This window comes from Andrographis paniculata, unplaced genomic scaffold (assembly GCF_009805555.1).
Source record: "Andrographis paniculata isolate CXL003 unplaced genomic scaffold, ASM980555v1 Contig59END, whole genome shotgun sequence".
NCBI lineage: Eukaryota > Viridiplantae > Streptophyta > Magnoliopsida > Lamiales > Acanthaceae > Andrographis > Andrographis paniculata.
In genome coordinates, this window is record NW_026137594.1 from 2,727,045 (window position 1) to 2,753,533 (window position 26,489).

The 26,489-nt window shown below is 27.5% G+C and overlaps 1 long non-coding RNA gene across 2 annotated transcripts; it reads left to right on the forward strand.

Moving 5' to 3' along the window:
- Positions 1–1,188: 1,188 nt before the first annotated feature.
- LOC127258200 (uncharacterized) lies at positions 1,189–13,130 on the forward strand. Of its 2 annotated transcripts, none has more exons than XR_007840247.1 (4): positions 1,189–1,326; positions 1,744–1,947; positions 4,508–4,625; positions 12,988–13,130. It is a non-coding gene; the product is annotated as an uncharacterized LOC127258200 (long non-coding RNA). The 2 variants fall into 2 exon arrangements; XR_007840246.1 differs by lacking the exon at positions 12,988–13,130 and adding an exon at positions 4,703–4,997.
- The last annotated feature ends 13,359 nt before the right edge of the window (positions 13,131–26,489 follow it).

The window sequence follows — 26,489 nt, forward strand, 5'->3', positions numbered from 1 at the left end:
TCCAATATTTAAATTTCGTAACTAAGCAAAAATTGATAATTTAAGTGGGATGGAGAGATTATAAAAATAATAAATACTCCCTCTGCTATATTTAATCCATTTGAATTTGGTACTAGACTAAAAAAATAAATATTTTATTAAAAATATAGAAAAAGTAAAAGATTTGTTGAAACTATTTTTAAAAATAAAGAGAATACAAAAAATATATATATAATAAAACTAATAGTATTTGTAATAAATAAATATTAAATAAATGTAATAATTAAATATTAATTTTTTAAATTTTTAAATATAATAATAAAATAAATTTAATAGATGAATTAAAAAAAATAAAAATAAATTAAAAGAAAGTATATATTATATATTAATTTTTTTTGAATATATATATGAGTATATTTAAAAACAAAAACGACACACTCATATTATTTTATAAATAATATTTTGCAATAATCAGTACACATTCATATTTAACATTCTACAGTAGCCATAAAAATGTATATATATATATATATATATATTTTTCCTCCTCAATTCTTGCAAAATATTCAAATCTAAACATAATCGTTGAAATAACGATTTTAGTTTGGTTTGAACAATAATTGACGATTTTCGAAAATCGACAAACGGTTTAAAAATTGATGGACAAGTAGTCACGATACACGAATCCTTTTCTCTTCTGTGAAAAAAAAAAAATTAAATCTTAACAACATTTTAACAGACACTTGTTTCACGGTAGATTTGTTTGGCTATGTTTTAATATTTAAAAATACTATTAATATATATTTTATATAATGGAGTATTAAATAAAAATAATTGGTAAAATATTTTATAATTAATATTTTGATATTTGCACAGTATATGAGGAAAAAAAAACAAAATTTTCTGTTTTTTCCTGTGTCATTTGTCAGTTGTGTGTTTTGGTTGATTGTTTTTTTTTTTTTTCTTCATTTACTTTTTATTATCAATATTAATGTGTATTAGCTACCGTTAATTAGCATTATTACTTATATATTAAAATATCCTAATTTTCTAACGGCTAATTGATAAAGTTAATTATATAAGGTAAGTTTTGATCGACGACATGCGTTAATTGATTCTATTGTAACGGCCACAAGATATATACAATTATGTACAAGGTAAGGGTTTATTTTATTTTTATTTTTATTTTTATTTTTTCTTCGGATAAAAAAAAGAATAATAAATTATTATGTATATATACTCTGCTCTGGCAATTGGGAATTGGGAAGTGTGATATACATGAAAAGAGGTTCCAGAAGTTTGGTGGTGCTCTGGGGAGGACTGCATTTCCATTTCCATTGCCATCAGGTAAGGGTTTCTTTCGTCTTCAAGTTTGTTTCCGGTGCAATAGCGGGATGAACAACGGCGACCATTTCAATCGATTCTCATTAGGAGTGGCGATTTGCGATTGCTTCGATACATTCGCTTTTGATAAACAACTTACAGATTTTCAATTTCGAGTTGTTCATATACTTTTAAGTTGTGATTTGAATCTTCAATTTGCTTTCCTCCTCCTTCGCTATACGGTAGAAAATATAGGGTTCGTTTTGATCTTTTCAGCAATAGAAATTAAAACATGCTATTTTACTTTATTTTTGGTTCGGGGCTTTTTTACAAAATCTTTGATAATTAAATAAGAAATTTCTTACCGTTCCACTATTTCCTAATAATAATTATATATAATAATAATAATCTCATTCTCGACGTCCCATCCTTGCACTGCAGACTACCGTAGGCGCCTGTTTCATTTCTCCTCCACGAGGGTTTAGGGTTCTTTTGAAGAAGGTTATGGTGCAATAGTGGATCAGATGGGGAAGGGGAATAGCAATGCTGCGGACGACCATGCCCATGGATCTGCAGTTTTCTTGAATCAAGATTTGATTCGAGAGTTGTGATTTGCGAATGCTAATCGAGAGTACCAATCCACAGGTAGTAGACGTTTATATAGGATAGGATATTCGCTTTGATTGACTTGACTGTTTACAGATTTTCAATTTCACACTGTAGAGGAACAGTATACACATAAGCTTGATTTGGTGCTTCACTTCGATTTTTTCCTTCGATATACGGGGATGTTTTCATGAAAATTTAGGGGTTTGAGGAATTTAGGAATTTGGGTTTAGGAGGAGGAATAAAATTTCGTTGTCTCGAAAAATCCTTCTCTCACTCGTTTCTTTTTTATCATCAAATTATTGATGGTTTGGTTCGCGTTTTTGTTTGAGTCTGGCTGTGTCTATTGATGGTCTAGTTCTTGTTTTGGTTTCTAGGTGTCACTCTAACTAGGTGATTCTGAGTTGGTTTGGGTTTAGTTCCGGCTCTAACTTGTGCTTGGATCTGGTTCAGCTCTAGCATTGGTGAGGTTGAGTTCTACTTCGTGTTTGGTTCTGGCTTTGGCTATGGCTCGGGTGATTCCGAGTCAGGTTCAAGTTAGTTGCAGCTCTAGCTTTGGTGCAGTCCTTGTATGGATCAGGTTCTAGTTCGTGTTTGGTTCTGGCTTTGGCTATGGCTCGGGTGATTCCAAGTCAGGTTCAAGTTAGTTGCAGCTCTAGCTTTGGTGCAGTCCTTGTATGGATCAGGTTCTAGTTCGTGTTTGGTTCTGGCTTTGGCCATGGCTTGGGTGATTCTGGGTCAGGTTCAAGTTAGTTCCTACTCTAGCATGGTCCTGGTTCAGGTTCAACTTTGGCTCAGGTGATTCTGGGTTAGATTTGAATCTAGTCTGCTCTAGCTTGGGCATGGATTGAGTCTTGTTTGTGTTTTGGTTTTGGTTCTCTAACTCTGCCTTGGGGTTAGGTGGTTCTGAGTCAAATCCCGGACTCTAACTCTGTATAATCTGGTCCAATCCTCACCTTTGATTTTGGCTTAAAAAATCTAGCCAAGATCTAGATCTAGCTCTTCTTCATGTTTTAGTTCTAGTTCTAGTTCGTGTCCATCTTTGCTCTTGTGCAGTTTTTGTTTGGGCCGGTGCCTGAGTCTAGCTCTAGCACAGGTGGTTCTGGGTCGGGTTTGACTTCTGTTCCAGCTCTAGCTCTTGTTTGATTGGGTTGGAGTCTTGTTCATATTATGGTTCTTCTAGTCTTGCATTTTTGGTGTGGTTCTTGTTTGGTTTAGGTTTTGATCTTGTCTGGCTCTAACTCAGGTTGTTCTTTGACAGGTTTAGGCCGGGTTCATGTTCCTATTTTGGTTTGGCTCCACTCCTGTCGATTACATTGTTTAATTTTCTAGTTTGTTCTTTTTAGTTCAAATACTCACTGTTCATTGTTCTGTGTTTGTGATTGATTAAAAAATAAATAAAATTGTATAAACCTAAACTAAATTGGTTTTCATGAAATTTCTATCTACATGCGAGAGACTATATCTTTCAACTTGGTTCACTTTCCAAATAATGTTTTCAAGCTCTCTTGACCTATTTTTCAATCAAATAATCAAGTTATATTGCTATTATTTGCCTTACAATCTGAGCTAAATGATGAGGCATGAAAAGATTTGAGTTGACCATCATAAGAAAATCGGCCCGTATCTTGGCGGGGTAATCATGAAGGCATGCCATATGATGTGCAACATGAGATCTTGCAGCCATGGTGTGACCGATTGGTGTGTTGTCATTCAATGCATTTCAATTAGCAATCGGTCCGTATCTTGGCGAGGCAATCATGAAGGCATGTCATATGATTTGCAACATGAGATCTTGCAGCCATGGCGTGGCCGATTAGTGCATTGTCATTCAATTCATTTCAATTTATTGAGTGACGAGTGTACATATTCTAAATTTTCATCAAGCTTAATAAAAGATTAGATAAAATACTATATATTTTTTTTGTACATTGGATTAATATAACTTCTTGTTAGCAACCAACTTACAACTTGTGCTAAAAACATTAATGCTTTGCTTTGTTTAGTTGATATTTGGGCAGGAAGATTTGTGATACTATAAAACTTGAAAGCCTAATGTTTCTATGTCTTTCTTTCATAATGCTCTGTTCCGTATATCTATTTGAGAGGAGAAAGTTGGGCCATTCTTGGTATTTAAACTTTTGGTGCCAACTGGGAGCAAGCTAATAGTACCCATTCTTGATATTTAAACTTTTGGTGCCAACTGGGAGCAAGCTAATAGTACCCATTCTTGATATTTAAACTTTTGGTGCCAACTGGGAGCAAGCTAATAGTACCCATTCTTGATATTTAAACTTTTGGTGCCAACTGGGAGCAAGCTAATAGTACTTTTGAAACCTTAATTTTACAGCAATAATCTATGGCATTAATATTGCTTTTACTGATTATCTTTTTTTTTGTCGTCAAGTTGTTGCAGATTCAATTTGCCTATGATTACCAAATATTGCTGATACTCCCTCTCTGATTTTGTTTGTTTTTTGGAAGATGGATGCTAACCATTTTGTATCTTCTTCTTCTGCAAAATAAACAGATTTTTGCAAATTTTTTTATTTACTGTAAATAAATATTAAACTAATTTTAACTGCAACCTTGTCTACAGTGTTCTAATGACGAAAGATTCTGCCATTTCAACAGTTCCTGCTTTGGAAGCAATACGACATAGTGCTGTACTGCTGTGAGAAATGGGTTTTGTAACTTCAACTTCAAAAGTATTACAGGTTTTCTACTTTTCCCAACCATGCATGTTTGGTTGTCTTTTCAATTTGTTTTCTCACTATTATTGATTGTTGTGCAGGGATTTCATGAGCAAATCTTGTTATATGCATATATCCCTATATGCATATAAATGATTTGTTTTGGTGTTGTCTTTCCATTATTTTTGCACGGTAAGTGCATACATGATTAATATCATAATGCTTTCATACTGTTGATTCTAATTAATTTACTAAGATATATATATAAGTTTTGAATTTACTTTGCATGTACCTGTCTTGCATGAAAGAAATTGCTTTTAATACGTTTGTCTTATGTATGCATGTGTGAATGTATGTATTTATTCATACGTATGTGATTGGTTTTTGTATTGTTCATGTGACTGACTGGCTTATGTATCTATGCATGTGTGTGTATTTATCTATATAGGTATATGATTAGTTTTTGTGTTGTTTATGTATGTGATTGATTAGCTAATCTCATGTATGTATGTTTCCATTATGTGTTGATTTTATTGTGATATAGTATTTGTGTGAAATAGTTCTTATCTATGTATGTAGATGATTCGTTTCTGCATAGCCTATGAATACATTATCAGTTGATGTCATTATTATTATTATGTGTGTGTTTAAATTACATTTTGTAATCTCTCTTTTGGTTTTTGGTTCTGTTATTGGTGGTTTTTATTTTTCTTCTTGTTTTTTTTTTTTTTTTTTTTGTTTTGCTTTGGCTTTGTTTTGTAATTTTTTTTTTTTTTTTTTTTTTTTGCGCTTTTTGGCTTTGGTTTTGGTGCTGGTTTTGATTTTGTTATTATTTTTTATTTTTGTTTTATTATTAGTTTGATTTTTTCTTTTTTTGTTATGGTTTTAGTTTGTTGTTTATTTTTGGTTTTGATTTTGTTTTTGGTGGTGGTTTTCTTGGTTTTTGGATTTTGGTTTGAGTTTTTTGTTTTTGATTTTGGTTTGCGTTTCTGTTTTGATTCTTGTGTTTTTTTATTTATTGTTTTTGCTATTTTTGTTACTTGTTTGCTTTTGGTTTTTGTTACTGTTTTTCGTTTTAGTTATGTTCTGGTTTTGTATTTGTTTAGGGTTATAGTTATTGATTTTGTTTTGGGGTATGTTCTTTCACAAAACTATTAGACATAAAATATAGATTTGTTTACTTTGTGATTTTATATGACACAATTTTTTTTAAATATTATATAAAATTAATACAATCGGTATATTTATTTTTTTATTCATAAAAAACTAAAAATTTAATATTATTATTATTTTTATATTATCAATATAAATTTTTATATCTATCCTAAAAATACATATAGAAAATAATAATAATAAAAAAAATACAATCTCTCCGGACTAGCTAGTAAAGAGATGGTAATCCTCAAATTCAATATCTTTCTCCCACATTGAGATAGATGAGCACTATATATATAGACATGGGGATATAGTTTTATGGAATCTAGAACACTCTATTTACATATTTAGGATTTTATTGGATATTTTTATATCTAATTTATGGTTTTAGATAATTATTTAATGAATTGAGTTTTCTTTTTTTTTTTTATCTTCTAACTTTTAAAATTTTTATTTTAGAAAAATATGACATTAAATGTTCATTTTTCACAAATAAATATATTACCTCCAAGTTCAAATTTAATGTTTTTTTGCTATTTTTATTTGTTTTACTAAAAAATATTTTATTTTTTATACAAGTTTTATATAAAAAAAATTCAAAATCTCTAATTTTATAAAAAATTATCCCTTTTTTTAATTTTAATTGCAAGGATAAAAGTATCTAAATTATTATATACTCACTTATTAGTAAAATATTATTTTCTCCGTCACTTTAAATTTATTTATTTTGTGTTGTCATTTAGATTTATTCTTATTTTTTAGCAAAAAGTTGTTTTTATTTATTTTTCTTAATGTTGAACTCGTCAAATGGACATATTTTTATTATGAACATTTCTTCTGTTTCACTTTTTTTTTTTTATTCATATATTATCATTTCAATTCTTCTCATATCGATTGTTCATAATATTATTTCATTTTATCTCCCATTTCTGTTTTATTGTCGTTTCATTATGTTCAATTTTTCCTATCTCATATACTTTTTGAAGAAAAATTACACTCTAAATAGTTTGAAATGTATTACAATCGGTTAGGAAAATTATGTAATTTTTTTTTTTTTGATAAGTAGTAGACTGAGAAATTAATAAAAGTATTATTTAATGTTGAATTAGAGTGGGGATATTATAAAATTTTTATTGAAAAAATTTAATAAAAAAAAAAAGTGAGAATAAATAGTAAGTAGAAATAATGTCAATTTTATTATTATTTCTTTAAGTAGATACAATGAAATTTGAGGTGAATAAAATTGTTTTAACTATAAGTAGATTAGACATAAATTTAAGGAAAATAATAATATTCTTTTTGTCTCATATCTATGTATTTGTTTGTTTTTTGCAAGAAAATTTAAAAATATTAATATTATATTGAGATATAGTAGAAATAGAAATAAAAAAAAGTTATTGTATAATATAAAAATAATGACATTTGTGTAATATATTAAAATTAAAAAGGTATTTGTAATGTTAGATATACTCCCTCCGTCCCTTAACAATCTATCCATTTTTTCATTTTGGTTCGTCCCATAACAAAGTATTTGTTTTATTTTTTTAGTAATTGTACTATCAACCTAACATTACAAATACCCTTCTAACTTATAATATATTACACAAATGTCATTACCTTTATATCATACAATACTAATAGGGTTAATTTAGTTTTTTTACCTTTAATTCTACTTTATGAGTATATAGTACAATTACTAAAAAAAAATTGATATTTTATTATAGAACTGACCAAAATAAAAAAATGAAAGATTGTTAAGAGATGAAAGGAGTAATAATAATTAACGTGTTCACTCGTCATTTCTCAATGAAACAATTTTTCATGAATATTATTAAAAAATATAAATATACACACAATAATATAATATATACATTATTCACTCATAAAAAGTCAATCATTCAATACAAATTATTATTTTTTATATTACCAACACAGTTTTTTATACCGCACATAAAAAAGTCAATTCATCTAAAAATATTGAGTAAACAAATTCAATATAATTTATTTATTTTTATTAAATATCAATTCCATTCTATATTGTAAATATTTTAAAATTATTTATTTTTATTAATACTATTACATTAATTTATATATAAAGAAAAATAAATAAATTTTTGTATACAAAACTCAAAAGTAGTTTGATGTCAATTCGAATATAGGTGTCCCACAGATTGAGTAATTACTTCTAGTAAATAATTATGCAAATTGAATTTTAACTGTGAATAACTATTAGTAATTTGAATTAAATTTTTTAAATTCTAATGCAATTAGATAATTAAATTTCTAAAATTATACTAGTTCAGGCAATTAAGGGACGTACATTGATTATCAAAACAACAACAAAAAAAAAATAAAATAAATGTTAAACTTGTTGATAGTTATAACCAATTTATCAATCATGATAATTATTTTTAATTAAATAAATGATTCAATATAAATTTCAAACTGAAATCATTTATTAGACTAGGACTTTAGATTATATAAATTTTTTTTATTGGTTGTATTTTAATTTCACTATTTTTTTTTTCTTATTATTAATTTTTTAGTTATTTTTGTAGAATTAGGTTAGTGTTAATTTAAATATCTCCATTATGTAATTTTGTTGAATACAGACGAATTATTTTCTTATAAATTATTTTGAAGCGATTTTTTCACTCTATTACATTAATTTTATGATTACAAATAAGATGAACTTATTTGATTGATTATGCTATCGAGTAATTTATATCTTTTTTTACAAAACACATTGTTTTGTGTCTAAATAGTTGTTAATAGGAAAAAGTCTTTAAGTGATTAGTGTGTGAGTCTCCCTTCCTTGGAATCACAGGTAGAGCTTTCTGGAAATGCATGACACGTGTAATAAGTTATGCTATTCTTTGAATAAGTTATGAGTTTCGATTTGTCAAAATATCATATTGAAATTAAATATTTTGAATGATGATTTTAGTTATGATCTAAAATATTTATGTTTAAAATTTGCTGATTTTGATTTGAGCATTCATTTTTAATATTTTATTTTATTTTTTATTTGTTAGCTTCACTAAATTTAAATTTTAAATTAAAATAAATTATAAAAACATTAATGTGTTAGGTAATAAAATAATACTTCATCCGTCCAGCTAGAAAGTATACATTACAAAGTAAACATTTCATTAAATATCTCACTTTTTTCGACAAATATCCTTACTTTACATCACATCATTACTTTTACACCAAAAGTTAGGACAAAAATATCATTAAACTACTTTTAACTACCCGCCAAAAGTAAATGTTTACTTTGTGTGTGGACGGAGGAAGTATAAATTAAATATAATTACATAATAAAAAATACAAAATTTAAAATATAAATATAAAAAATAATATTATATTATTACTTTTCTAATTTATTAATAATTATTTATTTTTATTAATCTTAATAATATTATTATTTTTAATAATTTAATAATATATCGTAATTTAAATTACAAATATTATTTGTTTTATGAAATAATTTAAAAAGATATTTTTTATAAAAATCTATGTAAATAATACCCATTTGTCCTATTTCATTTGTCCATTTTTTCTATGTCACTTATCGACAGTTGACTTATTTGGCTATGTTTTAATATTTAAAAATAATATTAATATATATTATATATAACGGAGTATTAAATAAACTAAAAAAAAAAAAAAAAAATCCTTTTCTTGTGTTATTTGTTAGTTGTGTTTCGGTTGATTTTTTTTCATTTATTTTTTATTAATATTAATGTGTATTAGCTACCGTTAATTATTATTATTTATATATTAAAATATCATAATGATTAATTAGCTTTTGGCTGGCGTCCAATTTATTTGTTTATTTTAATATTTAATTTTCTAACGGCTAATTGATGAGTTAATTATACAAGGTAAGTTTTTATTATATAAGGCAAGTTTTGATCTAATTGATTTTCTTGCAACGGCCACAAGATATACGGTTATTATGTATATATACTCTGCTCTGGCAATTGACAAGTGTGATATACATGAAAGGAGGTTTCAGAAGTTTGGTGGTGCTCTCGGAGGGTTGCATTTCCATTTCCATTTCCATCAGGCAAGGTTTTCTTTCGTCTTCAAGTTTGTTTCCGGTGCAATAGCGGGATGAACAACGGCGACCGTTTCAATCGGTACGGTATGTTTTAGTTCAATCCATGATTCATAGGAGTGGCGATTAGCGATTGCTCTGAATTGATCGATTAGGATAATACATTCGCTTGATAAACAAGTTACAGATTTTCAGTTTCAGAGTTGTTCATATACTTTTAAGTTGTGATTTGAATCTTCAATTTGCTTTCCTCCTCCTTACTGTATACGGTAGAAAATTTAGGATTTGAGGAATGTAGCGTTTTGATTTTTTTGGCAATAGAAATTCGTTTTTCTCAAAAAAATTAAATCCGTCTCTCGTCCTCATTTCTTTCAGCATTGCATTAGATATTCAGTGTTTTGAATTCCATTTCTCCTTTCCAATTTAAACATGCCATTTTACTTTATTTTTGGTTCGGGGCTATTACTACAAAATACCAAATGGTAATTCAATAAGAAAGCTCTTACCGTTACACTATTTTATAATAATAATCTCATTCTTGCCGTCCCATCTTTGCAGTGCAGACTACCATAGGAGCATGTCTCATTTCTCCTCCACGACGGTTTAGGGTTCTTTTGAATAGTGGATCAGATGGGGGAATAGCAATGCTGCGGACGACCATGCCCATCGATGTGTAAGTTTCTTGAATCAAGGGTTTGATTCGAGAGTTGTGATTTGCGAATGCTAATCGAGAATACCAATCCACAGGTAGATGTTTCTTGAATGCTCATTGTCTCAAAAAAATCCCTCTATCACTCGTTTCTTTCTTTTTTCTTTTTTTTTTTTTTTTTTCTTTTTTATCTTCGAATTATTGATGGTTTGAGTTTGGCTGTGGCTATTGCCTAGGTGATTCTGGTTTTGGCTTCAGTCAAGCTCGGGCTAGTTCATGTTTTGGTTTCTAGGTCTAGCTCTTGTCGGGAGTTCTAGCTGGGGATCGGTTATGACTCTTACCCTGGCTCAGGTGATTCTGAGTGGTTTGGGTTATAGTTTGGGTTTGTTCCAGGCGTTGACTACAACTCAGGTGATTCTGAGTTGGGTTTGGGTTCAAGTTCAAGTTTGGGTTCGGGTTCGGTTCCTGCTCTGACTCTAACTTAGGTGATTCTGGGTTGTGTTTGGGTTTAGTTCCGGCTCTAACTTGTGCTTGGATATGGTTTAGCTCCAGCATTGGTGCAGTTCTTGTATAGATTGGGTTCTGGCTTTGGCCATGGCTTGGGTGATTCCAGGTCATGTTCAAGTTAGTTCCTGGTTCAGATTCAACTTTGGCTCTGGTGATTCTGGGTTAGATTTGAATGTATGCTCTAGCTTGGGCATGGATTGAGTTTGGTTCATGTTTTGGTTTTGGGTCTCTAACTCTGCTTCTGAGTCAAATCCCGGTCTAGTTCCAGTTCTAGCATGGTCCTAGATTAGGTCTACTGTATGTCCTAGTCCAATCCTCAGCTTGGATTTTGGCTTAAAATCCAGCCAAGATCAATTCTCTTCTTCACGTTCTAGTTCTAGTTCATGTCTATCTTTGCTCTTGTGCAGTTCTTGTTTGGGCCCGTGCCTGACTCTGCTCTAGCTCATGCGGTTCTGGGTCGGGTTTGAGTTCATTCCAGCTCTAGCTCTTCTTTGATTGGGTTGGAGTCTTGTTCATGTTATGGTCCTTCTAGTCTTGCTTTTTGTTGTGGTTCTTGTCTGGTTTGGGTTTTGATCTTGCTCTGGCTCTAACATAGGTTGTCTTTGACAGGTGTAGGCCGGGTTCATGTTCCTGTTTTGGTTTGGCTTCACTCATGTTGATTACATTGTTCAATTTTCTAGTTTGTTCTTTTTACTTCAAATATTAACTATTCATTGCTGTGTTTGTGGCTGATTAAAAATAATATTGTATAAACCTAAACTAGATTGGTTTTCATGAAAGTTTTATCAACATGGGACTTTATTTTACAACTTTGTTCGCTTTTCAAAAAATGCTTTCAAGTTTATTTTCAATCAAATAATCAAGTTATATTGTTATCTTATGCCTTACAATCTGAGCTAAATGATGAGGCCGTGAAAACATTTGAGTTGACTATCATAAGAAAATCGGCCCACATCTTGGCGGAGAAATCAGGAAGGCATGCCATATGATGTGCAATATGAGATCTTGCAGCCATGGCGTGGCTGATTAGTGCATTGTCTTTCAATTAGAAAATCAGCCCGTATCTTGGCTGGGCAATCCAAAAGGCATATCATATAATGTGCAACATGAGATCTTGATGCCATGGCGTGGCCGGCCGATTAGTGCGTTGTCATATATTTGTTGTACTCTTACGTGCGACCCATATGGGGTTTATTGTGTTATTAACTTATTAACATTTCCCTCTCCTTTCTTCTTTTCATTACCTCAGGCTATGTTTCCATGCATGTATTTAGTTTTTGTGTTGTATATGCAGGAATAGATTGAACCAATTCTGAAAACTTTTGAGGTGAGTACCACAGATCACCATAACTCGGAGATGATACAAATTCATTTTAAACTATATTTTGAATAGTGATATTCCCCAGAATTTTATCTGAAGTATTACTGAAAATACAATATCATAACTTAAATATCCAAATAGCACATTGTGCTTTGATGTTATCTATGGATCGATTTATTTGCAAATTGAACTTTCTTTTCAAAACTTCGTTAGTTTCATCATATTTGCTATGTTAATATTGCTATTACTGATTTATCTTCTTCTTCTTCTTTTTTTTTTTTTTTTTTTTTTTTTTTTTTTTTTCTGTCAAGTGTTTGCATATTAAATTGCCTATGATTACCAAATATTGCTGATACTTCTCTAATTTTGTTTGTTTTTTGGAAGATGGATGCTAACCATTTTGTATTTTCTTGTTTTGCAAAATAAACAAATTCTTGCAGTTTTTGTTATTCATACGGTAAATGAATACTAAACTGATTTTAACTACAACCATGTCTAGAGTGTTCTAGTGACGAAAGATTCTGCCATTCCAACAATTCCTGCTCTAGAAGCAAAATGACATAGTGCTCTGAGAAATGCGATTTCTAACTTCAACTTCAAATTCAAAACTATTACAGGTTCTCTATTATTCCTAATCATGCATGTTTAGTTTTCTTTTCAATCTTTCTCACTATTATTGATTGTTGTGCAGGGATTTCATGAGCAAATTGATATTCTTTGACTGTGATTACCAAATCTTGTTGCTAATTTATTCCTTTTCCCACCTTAAATTTGTGTTGTTCCACAAAATAAACTTATCCTTATAGTTATACTTTATGCTTTAAATGAATAATCCACTGATATGCCAAATTCTTTTACTAGGATTGGGTTTCTCTAGCTACTGGAACTGAATTTTGGCTAGTCAGGTCTAAGGGGTTACAGTAATAAACGATTTCTTGTCACCCGAATAATTCCTTCTCTAGAACTCTGTGAGTAGCACACTCTCTAACTTTCAACTTCAGTAAGTATTATATGCTTTCTATTTATTTACAAGCATGTTTGGTTATCTTTTTAATTTTTTTTTTCCATTATTATTAATGTTTGTGCAAGTATTAATGAGTTTTTATGCATTTAGGCTGATTTGTGGACTGCTAATGGTGGTGACCATGAATCCGGGTGGGTAAACATTACTAATTTGGATATTTCACTAATGTTGATGAAATTTTTTAAATTGTAAAATTAACCGAGGAAAACCTATATCTACTCATGAATAATTGGTAAGAGATGAAGCAAAAATCAAAATGAAAATTTGATTTTGGTGAACCACACCGATCAAATCAGTGAATTTAGGTGACCTTGAGGGTAATGCTTTTTTTTTAATCCTTCAATTAACTCCCTCATATCCATACACCTTTGACCTTAAGGGTAATATTTCTTATCCCACCTTCAATTCTTGGTTTCTCTTACTTTCTTTGTCTTATTTGTGTGTGCATGATTAATTGACTTTGTTATTAGTATGTGTATATTTTTGCTTCAGAATTTTCTTTTGTATAAACTTGAAAGTTTATCTTGTATTGCTTTTATAACATTGTTCCTAACTAAAATGCATTGAAGTGGGTTTCCTTTTTTTTATTTTATTTTATTTATTATGCACTTGAGCTTATGTGACTAATTTTTGTATTGTGTATACATATATCTTAGTTGATCTTATCCTAGTATGAACGCATGTCTATATATTATATTTCATCATCTTTCTTTTGTTCTCTCATAAATTTTTTATTTATCTATTGCTTAGAATTTTATTGTCATGCCATTATAATGTTGATTTTGATGAATTTACTAAGATACATTGAAATGATTTTTTTTTTTTAATTATATTTACTTGCTAGAATGAATTTGATTTTATTATGATATATATAGTATTTATATGCAATAGGCTTATCTATATATGCATACAAATGATTGGTTTTGTGTGGCGAGTGCATACGTGATTGTAGATTATGTATTTGTGTGTGTATTGTGTTGTCTTTCTTTTCTTTTCTTTTTTCTTTATGGTCTATGCGGCAGTCTTTATCATGTAATTGCTATATTTTTTAATTCAATTTTTTGAATGAGTTTTTATTACGTTATATGGATTGATTTTGTGTTGTTCGTGGATGCATTATTAGTTGACTTTATTATTAATGTGTGTATATTAAGCTTCATATGTTCCATGTGTGCATGCAAATAATTACTTTTTTTGTGTGCCCCATACATATTAATTGAGCTTCTTATTTTTTGGTATATGCTTATGTATATACAAATTTTGTCTTTGTCTTATCGAATATTTACTTTCTCTATTATAATGCTTTCATACTATGGATTCTAATTAATTTACTAAGATATATATATATATAAAAGATACTTTTTAATTTGCTTTATGTGTGTTTGTGCTTTCATAAAAGAAATTGTTTTTAATGTGTCACTAGCTTATATGTGAATGTATGTATTAATTCATATGTGATTAATTTTTGTATTGTTCATGTGACTTACTGACTTATGTATCTATGCATGTTTGTTTGTTTATCTATATAGGTTTATGATTAGTATGTGTTGTGTATCTATGTGATTAGTTAATCTTATTATTAATGTGTGTGTCTATCTTACATTTCATAATATTTATGGTCTATCTATTGGAATTTTTTTTTCCTTACTTTTATTTCAATATCTCTATAATGATGATATTATGAATTTACTAAGATGCATCGAAGTAATCTTTTCATTATGTGCTAGCATGAAATAGTGAAATAGTTCTTATGTATGTATGTAGATTATTAGACTTTGCGTAGTTTATGAATGCATGATTAGTTGATATTATTATGTGTCTAAGTCACATTTCTTAATTTTTTTTTTGGTTTTTGGTTTTTGGTTTTGTTATTGGTGTTTTTTTGTTTTGTTTTGTTTTTTGATTTTTTTTTTTTTTTGTTTTTTGTTTTTTGTGCATATTGGTTTTTATGTTGGTTTTGATTTTGTTACTATTTTGGGATTTTCTATTTTCTATTTGTTGTTATTTGTTGTTGTTATTAGTTTGGGTTTTTTTACCTCGTTTTTTAGTGTTCTTGGTTTTGATTTTTGGTTGAGTTTTTGAATTTTTTATTTTTTTATTTTTGTTATTGTTTTCGATTTTGGTTTGTGTTTTTGTTGATTCTTGTTGTTTTGTATTTGTTATTGTGTTTGTTACTGATTTTGTTTTTTTGTTTTAAATATGGTTTATGTTCTAGTTTTTCGTTTTGGTTATGTTCTTGTTTTTTGGTATGGTTTTTTATTAGTTTTGGGTTGTTGATATTGTTTTTGTATGTTCATCCACAAATTTCTAACACAAAATATGAATTTGTTCACTTTATATTTTTATATAGTATGATTTTTTTATAAATATTATAAAAAAATATTGTATATATTTTACTTATAAAAATTAATAATTTAACATAATATTATTTTTTATATTATCAAAATAAAATTTTTTGTGTCTAATCATTAAAGAAAAGTACATCTATATATAGTCGATAACCATTTTTATGTTCTTTGTTCAGCAAAATAAAAAAATTCCTATTGATGTTGTTCTTTTGCTGTAAATAAATATTACACTATTATGGAAATGATTTTAGCAAGCTTAGTTTTCTAGATTAGTGGAACTGAATTTCGTTATATTTAGGTCTAAGGGGTTCTAAGAACGAAAGAATTCCTTAACACTCTAATTCTTGCTCTTGAAACAATATGACATAACTCTGTAAGGTTGAACTTCAGAAATATGCATGTAGACGTGCATGTGGTAGGTTTGTGTAGTATGCTCATTTTATTAGTTTTGTTGTGTGTATTTTTGTACTCATTCTGTTTTATTTTGTATACATGTTTTAACTCTATTATTAATATACGTGTGTATATAATATGTGCGTGTGGTTGGTTTTGTGTGTGTATTTTTGCATATATAGAGAATATATACAATAAAATTGATATATTAGGTTCATTTGGTAGATTTATTGTCTTATGCTTGCTTGCACAATAAAATCAATTTTATTGTGTCTGTTTGTACTGTTTTGTAAGTATAGTTAACTCTATTATTCATATGCGTGTGTATATATTGAAATTATATTCAATAAAATTGAAATAGTAGGTTCATTTACTAGGTTTATTGTGTATGCTTGTACAATAAAATTGATTTTATTATGTGCGTGTTTGGACTGTTTTTGTATTGTTTTGTGTATATGTTTTAACTCTATTATTAATGCATGTGTGTAGGTTTGTATATACATAAAATATATACAATTAAATTGATTTTATTGTGTGCATGTTTGTACTGTTTTTGTATTGTTTTGTGTATATGTTCAACCCTATTATTAATATGTCGTGTATATGTGCATGTAGTAGGTTTGTGTGTTCTGTATATATAGAAAACATACACACTAAAATGTGTGCATGTTTGTACAGCTTTTTGTATTATTTTGTGTATATGTTTTAACTCTATCATTAATATATGCATGTATACGGGCATGTACCGGTTTGTGTGTGTATGTTTGTATCTATAGAAAACATACACTTATAAAATTGATCTAGTATGTTCATTAATAGGTTTATTATGTATGCTTGCACAATAGAATTGATTTTACTGTGTATATATATCTGTAATGTTTTTGTCTTATTTTGTGTGTGTTTAACTCTATTATACTATGCATGTATATGTGCATGTCTTGTGTTCATATGTTTGTATTAATGCAAAACACACACAAGAAAATTGATATAATTTGTTCATTTAGTTGGTTTATTGTGCATATGTTTGTATTGTTTTTGTATTATTTTGTGTGTACGTTTAATTCTATTATTAATATGCGTGTATATATGTATGTGTATATTTAATTTTCTTATTCGATGTTTGATGTTTTTTAATGTGCATTTGTGTGAATGAATAGTATATAACTTAAGGGGTCAGATTGAATTTTTGAATTTTGTTTTTTTACAATACTTTCTTAAAATTAATTCTTACCGATTTACTAAAATGAGTTTAGATTGATTATTTTATCTGCACTAGCATCAAATGTTAATATTATTATGATCATGCATGCAAGTATACACTTTTTGAGGTTTCCATGCATCCATTAGTTTTTAAGAAAATATAACAATTTTCATAAAAGTATAAATATATATATATATATATATATTACACATATTCATATGCTTTTGAGTGTGTTTTATTTCGTATTTCATGTTTAAATAATTATTGAACATAATATTCTATAAACAAATATAACACATATTTTAATAGAAGAATAGTGAATTTGATGATTTCAATATTATTTATTTTTCATAATTTTTAATATAAACAGAGAATTATTTTTTTGATAATATAATATTTAAATATTATTTAGACTAAAATTTAATTTTATACTACAACCAGACAAATTCATAAAAATGTACATATTAAAGAATCTTTTTCTAAAAATAGAAAAATATTCACATACAAAAAAAAAGCGTACTATTTTAAAATTTATTTCTCAGCCAAATTACTTTTTTATAATCTAATAAATAATTTGTTTGTAAATACTCCACGAATCATTATTTTATTAATATATTACTCCTTCCGGTCATAGATTGATTTTTTTTTTTTTTCTGGTCCCATACAAAATGATCCAAGAAAAAAGAAAAAAAATTATGGGTGTGTTCTTTTTTAAAATTTCTCTAATATATTTTTCAAAAAAATATAATATATTACCCATATTTATTATTTTTATATTATCTATGCAATTTTCTATATGTCATATAAAAAAATTCCTCAATTTCATAAAATAAAATTCCTCAATTTCATAAAATAAAAACACTCTATATTCTTTTTTATTAACTCATATTCAACTATTTGAGCATTGGTTGAATAAAATAAATTTATTTATTTTAAATATATTTAATAAATATAAATTAATTAAATTAAAATTTTTATTCAACTATTTGAGCTTTTATTCATTTTAAATATATTTAACAAATATAAATTTATTTATTTAAAATTTTACTAAAAGAAAATTATTTCTATAGCTTCTTAAATAAATAAATATTTTTTATCTTTATTTTTATAAAAGTAGTTTTAAGTTGTTTATAAATAAATAAATAATTTTTGTATTTATATTATACATAAAATTTTATTATTTAAAAAATATTATTTATATTGTATATATTTTATTGACATATAATTTTAAAAATATTTTAAATACCAACAATATTACTCATTTAAAAATAATATCATAAGTTATTATTAATAATTTATTCATTTATATTATTTAAATACAATATCTTTAACTAGATCATCTATTTATCATATGTTCTAATTTTTATAAATACATATTGATATTTTTATTAATTTTTTAAATATACTTAATATAAATATTATTTTACATAAAATAAAAACTATATGGAAAATAAATATATATAATTAATGACTTATTATTTTATTTTTTTGATACCGTAAATTAACGTCTAACTTTTACTAATATATAAGATCGCATAGGGTATTTTGATATATTGAAATATAATTTATTGTTTTACATGATAAATTACTATTATTATTAGGCACAATTGGCTTTAAATCCCTATTTTGTCTAATTTATTAATAATCAGTCCCCATTACTAAATTCTTATTCTGCAGTCCCTACTTTTCCATTTCACTCATTCTTCACTCCCTATCATTTCTTTATTTCTGATTTAGCTCTCAAACCCCTTTTACACGTTGGTTATTCTTCGCGCGGAATTGGGAGTAAAACATGTTAGTCCATAATCATTGGATCAAAAATCACCACCGTAGCCGCGTTGCCCATAAGCCAACAATCGCGAAGAACCATTTTTTTTTTCTTGTTTGATATTTTCGTGCCACTGCGAGCCCTTCTTCTCCGGCGAAGAGCGACGTCGGAATTTTACAAAGGTTAGGACCTCTATTTTAAAATGGGTAGTTTATGTTTCATGAGGTGATTATTTTGTGATAAATCTTACTAGCGCAGCACTCCTTCATTTTCTATTTCATTTCGTCTTCACACTTTTTCCTATTGTAATCTCTCGTTAATTTCGCACAAAATTGGAAGGGGAATCTACTCGCCCATAATCCGGTGAACGTGAAATTGTAATTACAGATCACTGGCCTAGATTCCGACAAACACAAAGACCCATCTATCCCAATTTGTTACGGCCATTGGACAATAATCCATTTCTCTTCGAAGAAGACCCACCTTATTGTTTTCGAAAGGTTAGAACATCTGTTCTTGATTGATTGTAGATATATTATGTGTGGTGAATGAATACCAAATCTCAACTCTGATGCATTTTTCATCTTTTTTCCTATCTCCCATTTGGAAAACACATTATGTTAATAGTAGTGAGGTAAATGTCTAATGCACTTCACATGTTCGATAAAATGTCTCAAAAAGTTACATGTATTAGTGTAAGAGAATTTAATAATTTTTTGTTCAAAGTATTGAGTTATAATTTCACTTTTCATGAATATGCACTATTTTGGAGTTTCAATCAAATATTATATCCTCAGTATTGTCATCACTAGTTATTTTTGTGCATTTATAATCTATTATAGTTTGGTGTTGATATTATAGAAAACAATGTTATAGTGATGGGTAAAATAACATTGTTGGATTGCCTACAACCTTACTTCTTCAAGTATTGATTTATATATGGTATATATAATTATAATTTATTATAGTCCAGTAGGTTTAGATTAGTGTGTAAAAATATTATATTCATGTACTCTAATTGTACAATTTATTATATAATCACATATTTTTTCCTAAGTTGCTGAACATTAATATTTTATCTATTTATGGGCAGAAGCATCGTGCTAAAGTGACTATTCTTCATCCATTTACCAAAAACTCAGAACAAATCAAGACGCTGATATCTTAATTGCAGCTGCAGAAGTACTCAATTTGGTCCGTGATAGTTGGTTAAAGCCAGACGCAATTGTTGTAGATATTTAAATGTGTAATTTTTTTTTATTTTGAAAGAATGTCCATCAATCCTCTCATTGTAATTACTTTTAGCGTGCTAAACATAATCTAATGTTGCATTGAAGCTCTTTTGTAAATTTGATGTATTATGGTAGATGAACAGAAATTATGGGTATGTGAGATAGTATTTTATATATGACTTGTTGACAACAAAGGTTTCTGAAAATTTAACAGAGGTACATCGGAGCTCTACTGGAGTACTTTCCTACTCAACTGAGTTACTATTTTGTTAAAAGCTTCTGATTGATTGATATTTGAGTTTGTGAGTGCGAAAATTTAGATTATTATGTTATGGGTCAAAATATTTTAGAAAAAATATGTTTGTCCTATTACACAAAAAACACTTGAAGACCTAGTAGTAGATTACAACTCGCGCTTTCACTTGAATGTTGTTGTTGTGTGTGTGTTACGATGTAGATTACTATGTAATTGGTCCAAAGATTTTCAATTCCTGGCAGCAATTATTTACTCTTAACAACCAATATAATTTAACTTAGTCATTTATGACTTGTTTAGCCATCTACAAGTGGAGGTTGGACTATAATTGTACATATATCACACAATATAACGAAGTTATTTCTGACTTATTTAGTCATGTATAGTAAATATATATTATTTATCTTTTCAAACAATTTAAGGTGCCACGGAAATTCTATCACGATGAATTCATCCTTGGTTACCGACAACAAGTGAATAATTTGAACAAAAAGTGTCTGTTTTCCAAGCACATGTTATCAGAGTATATATACTCGTTACTGAAGCATATAATACCAGTATTATAGGTACACAAGATCTGTGACAAGATATGTCCGTATTTGATGCAGGTATGTAAGTATGCACTTTGGGTACACACACCGACATTCAAGGTATAAATGATAATTGCTTAGGTATTTTCTTTGTAGTAGAAGGTATTCGTGAATGTGATTGATTTCAATTGATCCCCTGAGGGGCACAAACTCGGTGAGAGTACTTCATCTCCTAGCATTGTTGGAAAAATTTAAGTACTGTACGTTTATATTTGACAGCTCATACCATACTTTTCAATGGAAAGACTACAAAATATGTATGAGTAACAAAAAAACATAATTTAACTCTAAGTTATTTAATACTTGTTCAGTCATTCATAATAAATATGTGTTATTTAGCTTTACATACAGTTACAGAATTTACGAAAATATTATAATGATGAATTTATCCCAGTTTACAGACAAAAATTATTGAATTGAGAACAGTTTGTTTTCCAAGCACAAGTGTCCAGGCATAGATACTAGTTATAGGAGCATATGAGATACTAATTCCGGAGTATATTGGTAAACGACTGAGGTACCCATTGATGCTAACATGTGTGAATGAATGAGATGTTGTAATATAATGTCGCTCCCATAGTGTTTGAAATCTATTATTGTGAATTCAATTGGAGAGAGTACTCTCCAATTATTAATACTCTCCATTATTAATTTGTACAACCATTGCATATGCATTATAACTAAGTACTACTCTTACCAACAACACAACTAACTAACGCCATAGCCTATTATTCACCTATATGGATCATGTTGTTAATTTTTATAAACAACTTTTTAATTTTCTAAATTGGTATAATTGACTATGTTAAAGATGAATACATCCCATGTTCGAATATTGTTAAAGATAATGTTATACTTTACTTAATGTTCGAGATATGAAGTATTAGACCCCCCAAACATAAATAACTTAACTTGGGGTATTTTCTAGCTTAATATAGGTATATCATTAAATAACCGAGGTCTGTCGTGTTTGACAAGAAGTATGTATCAATGTGATGAGGGCATAAACTTTCGCAGTACATGTATATAATTTTCTTTCTTAGGTGTACCACTAATGTAGTTACGTATCCATATATGCACTTCTGTTCATTGCAAGCATCACTTCAATCATTGCAAGGTCTTGTAATGAATTAGTTAATTCCAATTTAAAAGCAATATGCATAATTTTTTTGGTTTATTGTTGTCTTCATACAAGGATAACCTTCATAATTAATGAATAACATGTATATGAGCATATATATATATATATATGCTTTTTGAAGGTATTTCGATCTAGTTAGACGGGTACATCAATATGTTGTTGAGGTACAATATGTGCATTATTGCAATTTTAACCATGCGAAGAATTAATCATACGGCACAATTTATAGCATTACTCCAAACTTTAAGTTTCACCAAATTTAACCTATAATTCAATCCCTCAATAGATCTTAATATAATATCATTGAACACGAGGCATATTAAACAATTCAACCAACAATTCAATCAAAATAACACACTACTCAAATCAATCACAAATAACAAAACTCAAATAAATCCTATATCCATCCAAATTCATTACAACATTCACTTACCATGTGTTGTTCATTGAAATCTACGGTTGGTCGGTGGACCTTTTAGTATTTTGGTCGTAATTTTACCGCGATAGCTCTTCATATTATCAAACTTGCTGCCGATACTACCGGATTCGCATGGATGTAACACTCGGAGAACATACAGACCAATCAGTACTACAAACCGATAGATAACCGATATGTATTCTTTACCCAATCTGTAAATAAATATCATTAATACACATTATCCAAATCTTGAATTTATTTTAAAGTTTGTCAGAATCTATCAGGAGTATGTAACAATAGATTCCGAGTACACAGTAGTCCCTTAAAAGTCTATTACTTAGCAAACTAAACCTGAAAAAATGCAATTCGGGGTACCTAACATAATCGCATTTACCAACCCACAAATATAAGTAATTATCGATCAATCAAAAAAACAAAAAAATATTAAATTATGCAACTCCAGGTAACTAAACAAAATGTATATCTATAAAATTAACTAAAATCACAAATTAAACAAATAAAATCACCCAAAATTGGTGTCAAAATAAAAACCCAACTCGGTCTACGTAGGCAAACATACGAACAATTTCAAACCCAATTAACAAACACAACTACACCGATCACCCAGGGCTCCTCAACACCGAACCGATCGAGGCATACAAATATTGGACTAAGACTTATACCCCAAACAATCGAACAAACTACGATATAAAATACTAATGTTAGACAAAATAAAAAATCGAAAAAGGTCTTACTTTTTTTAGCTTGTCTTTGGGGATGAGAGTGGGTCAGTTATTTTCTTCACCATTTTTGCACCGATCGTTCGATACTTGATCACCGAGCGTTGGAGAACATTGGTTCACTTGAAAATGGAAGATGTAGGGTTTAAAATCGGGATGAGGAGAGTTATGGGAGGTCTTTCTGTCTAAACTCCTGTTAAATCGTAAGTAACTGTCTTAATTTTACTATTTTTTTTTAATTCGAAAAAAAAAAAAGTACTCGATATTTAACTAGAAGTATATAAAATTATAACGAGGGTAGAGCGGGAAGTAATGTAGGTATATATTTCAACATTAGAAGTATTTATTAATCTATTTCGAGTACTTGTTGTGTTTACAACGGTGAATTAAGAGAAAAAATAAATTGGGGAGTTATAATAAACCTAATCTATAAAGTAGGGACCGCAGACTAATTAATTTTCAAGAGGGACTGATTTACAAGTGAATTTTACTGACAGGGACTTTAGTCCAAGTCTCCCTTATTATTATTATTATACTTAAATATTGGCACCTGAAGTGTTTTAGTAACTGTACTTGGGTTTGAATTTTAATTTATATAGTTCTTTCGGATGCTATATAAAAAATAATAATAATAATAAAATATAATTAATAAATAATTTAAATTATCAAATTTAAAATAGGCTTAAAATATATAATTTATTTTTAAAAAATAAATGAAGTGACAAAATATATGACATAAATAGACAGAGTATAATATATTGGGTTTGTTTAAGTGGGACGGAGTTTATTACTCCCTCCGATCCAGATACCATGTCACGTTGCCGTGTATGTCCGTCTCACATACCATGTCACTTTATTTTTTTGGAAAATGATTACACATTTTAATTTCATTTTAAAAATTTTAATTTAATTTTTTTAATTTTAATTAAACTAATTAGTTATCTTAATCTTAATTTATAATTATTTATATTATAGGATAATTATTTTCACTAATATATTCTTAATTATCTACTAATTATACCCTTCCTAAAATACAGTGTTTACGGTGGTATCTGGGACGGAGGGAGTATTATTATTATTATTATTATTATTATTATTATTATTATTATTATTTTTATATAAGGATTTTAAAAGGTTTGTTTTTTTAGTTTTGGTTTAAATATTATTTTTGGTTTAATATTTTTAAGGAAATATTGTACTCCCCGTCCATTATAAATTGTTCATTTTATGTATTTATGTCTATTCAAAAATTTTCTTTTAAAAAAAAATATGATTATACATTAATTATATTTTAAAAATTTTATAATTTATAACTTATTTAATTTTAATTAAATTATTTAGTTGTCTTAATTTATAATTATTTTTATTATATAATAATTATTACTAATAATATATTTTTTAATTATTTACTAATTATATTTTACTTAAATTTTCTTGTCTACAATAATATGGACATTTTAAATAGTAATAAAATATATTTCTTCCATCCGAATTAAATATATTTATTTTGCTATTTTTTTAATCCAAGTAAAAAGAAAATCATTAATAAAAATATCTTCTAAATAATCACCAAAATAATTATACTTTTAATACTCTTTTTTTTTTTAATTCTACTGCAACTAATATTATGGGTAAAATAGATTTTATATTTCACTATTATACAACACATTTATAAACTATTAATTTGAAGATTAGGTGATGCGATTGGAGAGATAAATATATATTTATTTTTTATTTAAGTGATACGATGAGATAAAGTGAATTTTATATTTATATATTATAAAAACATAATTATTGATTTTTAAATTTAAAAATATTGTAATGAATTTGAGACATAATTAAAGAAATGTGGCGGGATGTTTAAAAAGGAGGGAGTACGTTTTAATAAAAGAAAAAAAAAAATCATTACCAAACACATCCAAAAATACTATAGAAAAAAAAAAAAAAAAAATTGAACGTAAGAACTAATAGAAAATAAAGTTTTTTTTTTTTTTAATGAGTTATGAATTTACCCGTACACTATACTACATGTGTGTTTTCTTATCAAACCTTACTTAATTTTTACTATTCATCAATTTTTTTTCTAAAAAAATATTAAATCATATATCTCTTTTTAATTTTTTATATTACACTTAAAAAATAATTTTATATTCAAAATATCACATTAAAATCTATATCATATAACTATTTTAATTTAAAATATTTACTATTAAAAAACCTATTATATAATTCCTAAAAATTAGGAACCTTTAGTTTTGTTGTGTGTTGATTATTCAGCTTGTCATTGCTTATTTGACTTATTGTTAAATTTGTTGACTAGTCAACATATTTGATCCATCTTTCACTCTGCATGCTCTCCCACATTCTAATTTAATTAAAAATTAATTGATAGTATTTGTTACACAAATAAATAATAATAATAAAATACTCAAAAGGCAAGTCAAAGTCTAACAAATGAAAGAAATACTATTTTTTTTTAAATTTCGAATAAATACTAAATTATTTTATTTTAACGACAGGAAAGCTTCCCATTATACACAACTTTTTTAAATGATGTCTGAAATCTACCTTATATACAAATATTAAAAAAATGTATTAAAGTCCGATTCACATTTAAGCATTATTTATATCAAATATTTATTATTAAAATTGAAAAACAAACAAATTAAACATTTCTTTTGTTTTGTAACTATATTTAATTCTCCATTTGTCTCAATAATATAGTCTCGTTACGTTGAACAGAAGATTTAAAAAATATTAATATTATATTAATAGTCGGTAAAAAAGTAAGAATAAATGATTTTTTTGCCCTTATGAATATATTAGTGTAAAAATTAGTGGCAATTGTATAATAATAATAAAAAAATATTGATAATTTTATAGTGATATGATTATTTATAAAAACGAAACTATTATTTTGGGGACGGACAAAAATGGTAAACAAGACTATTGTATTGAGATGCATGAAGTATTATTAGATAGTAACAATGATAACATGTGTTTGTTTGGGGGATTGGATTTTATATCTACTATTTATTCCAATTTTTTCCCCAAAAATATCGAATCAAACACCTATTTTTTA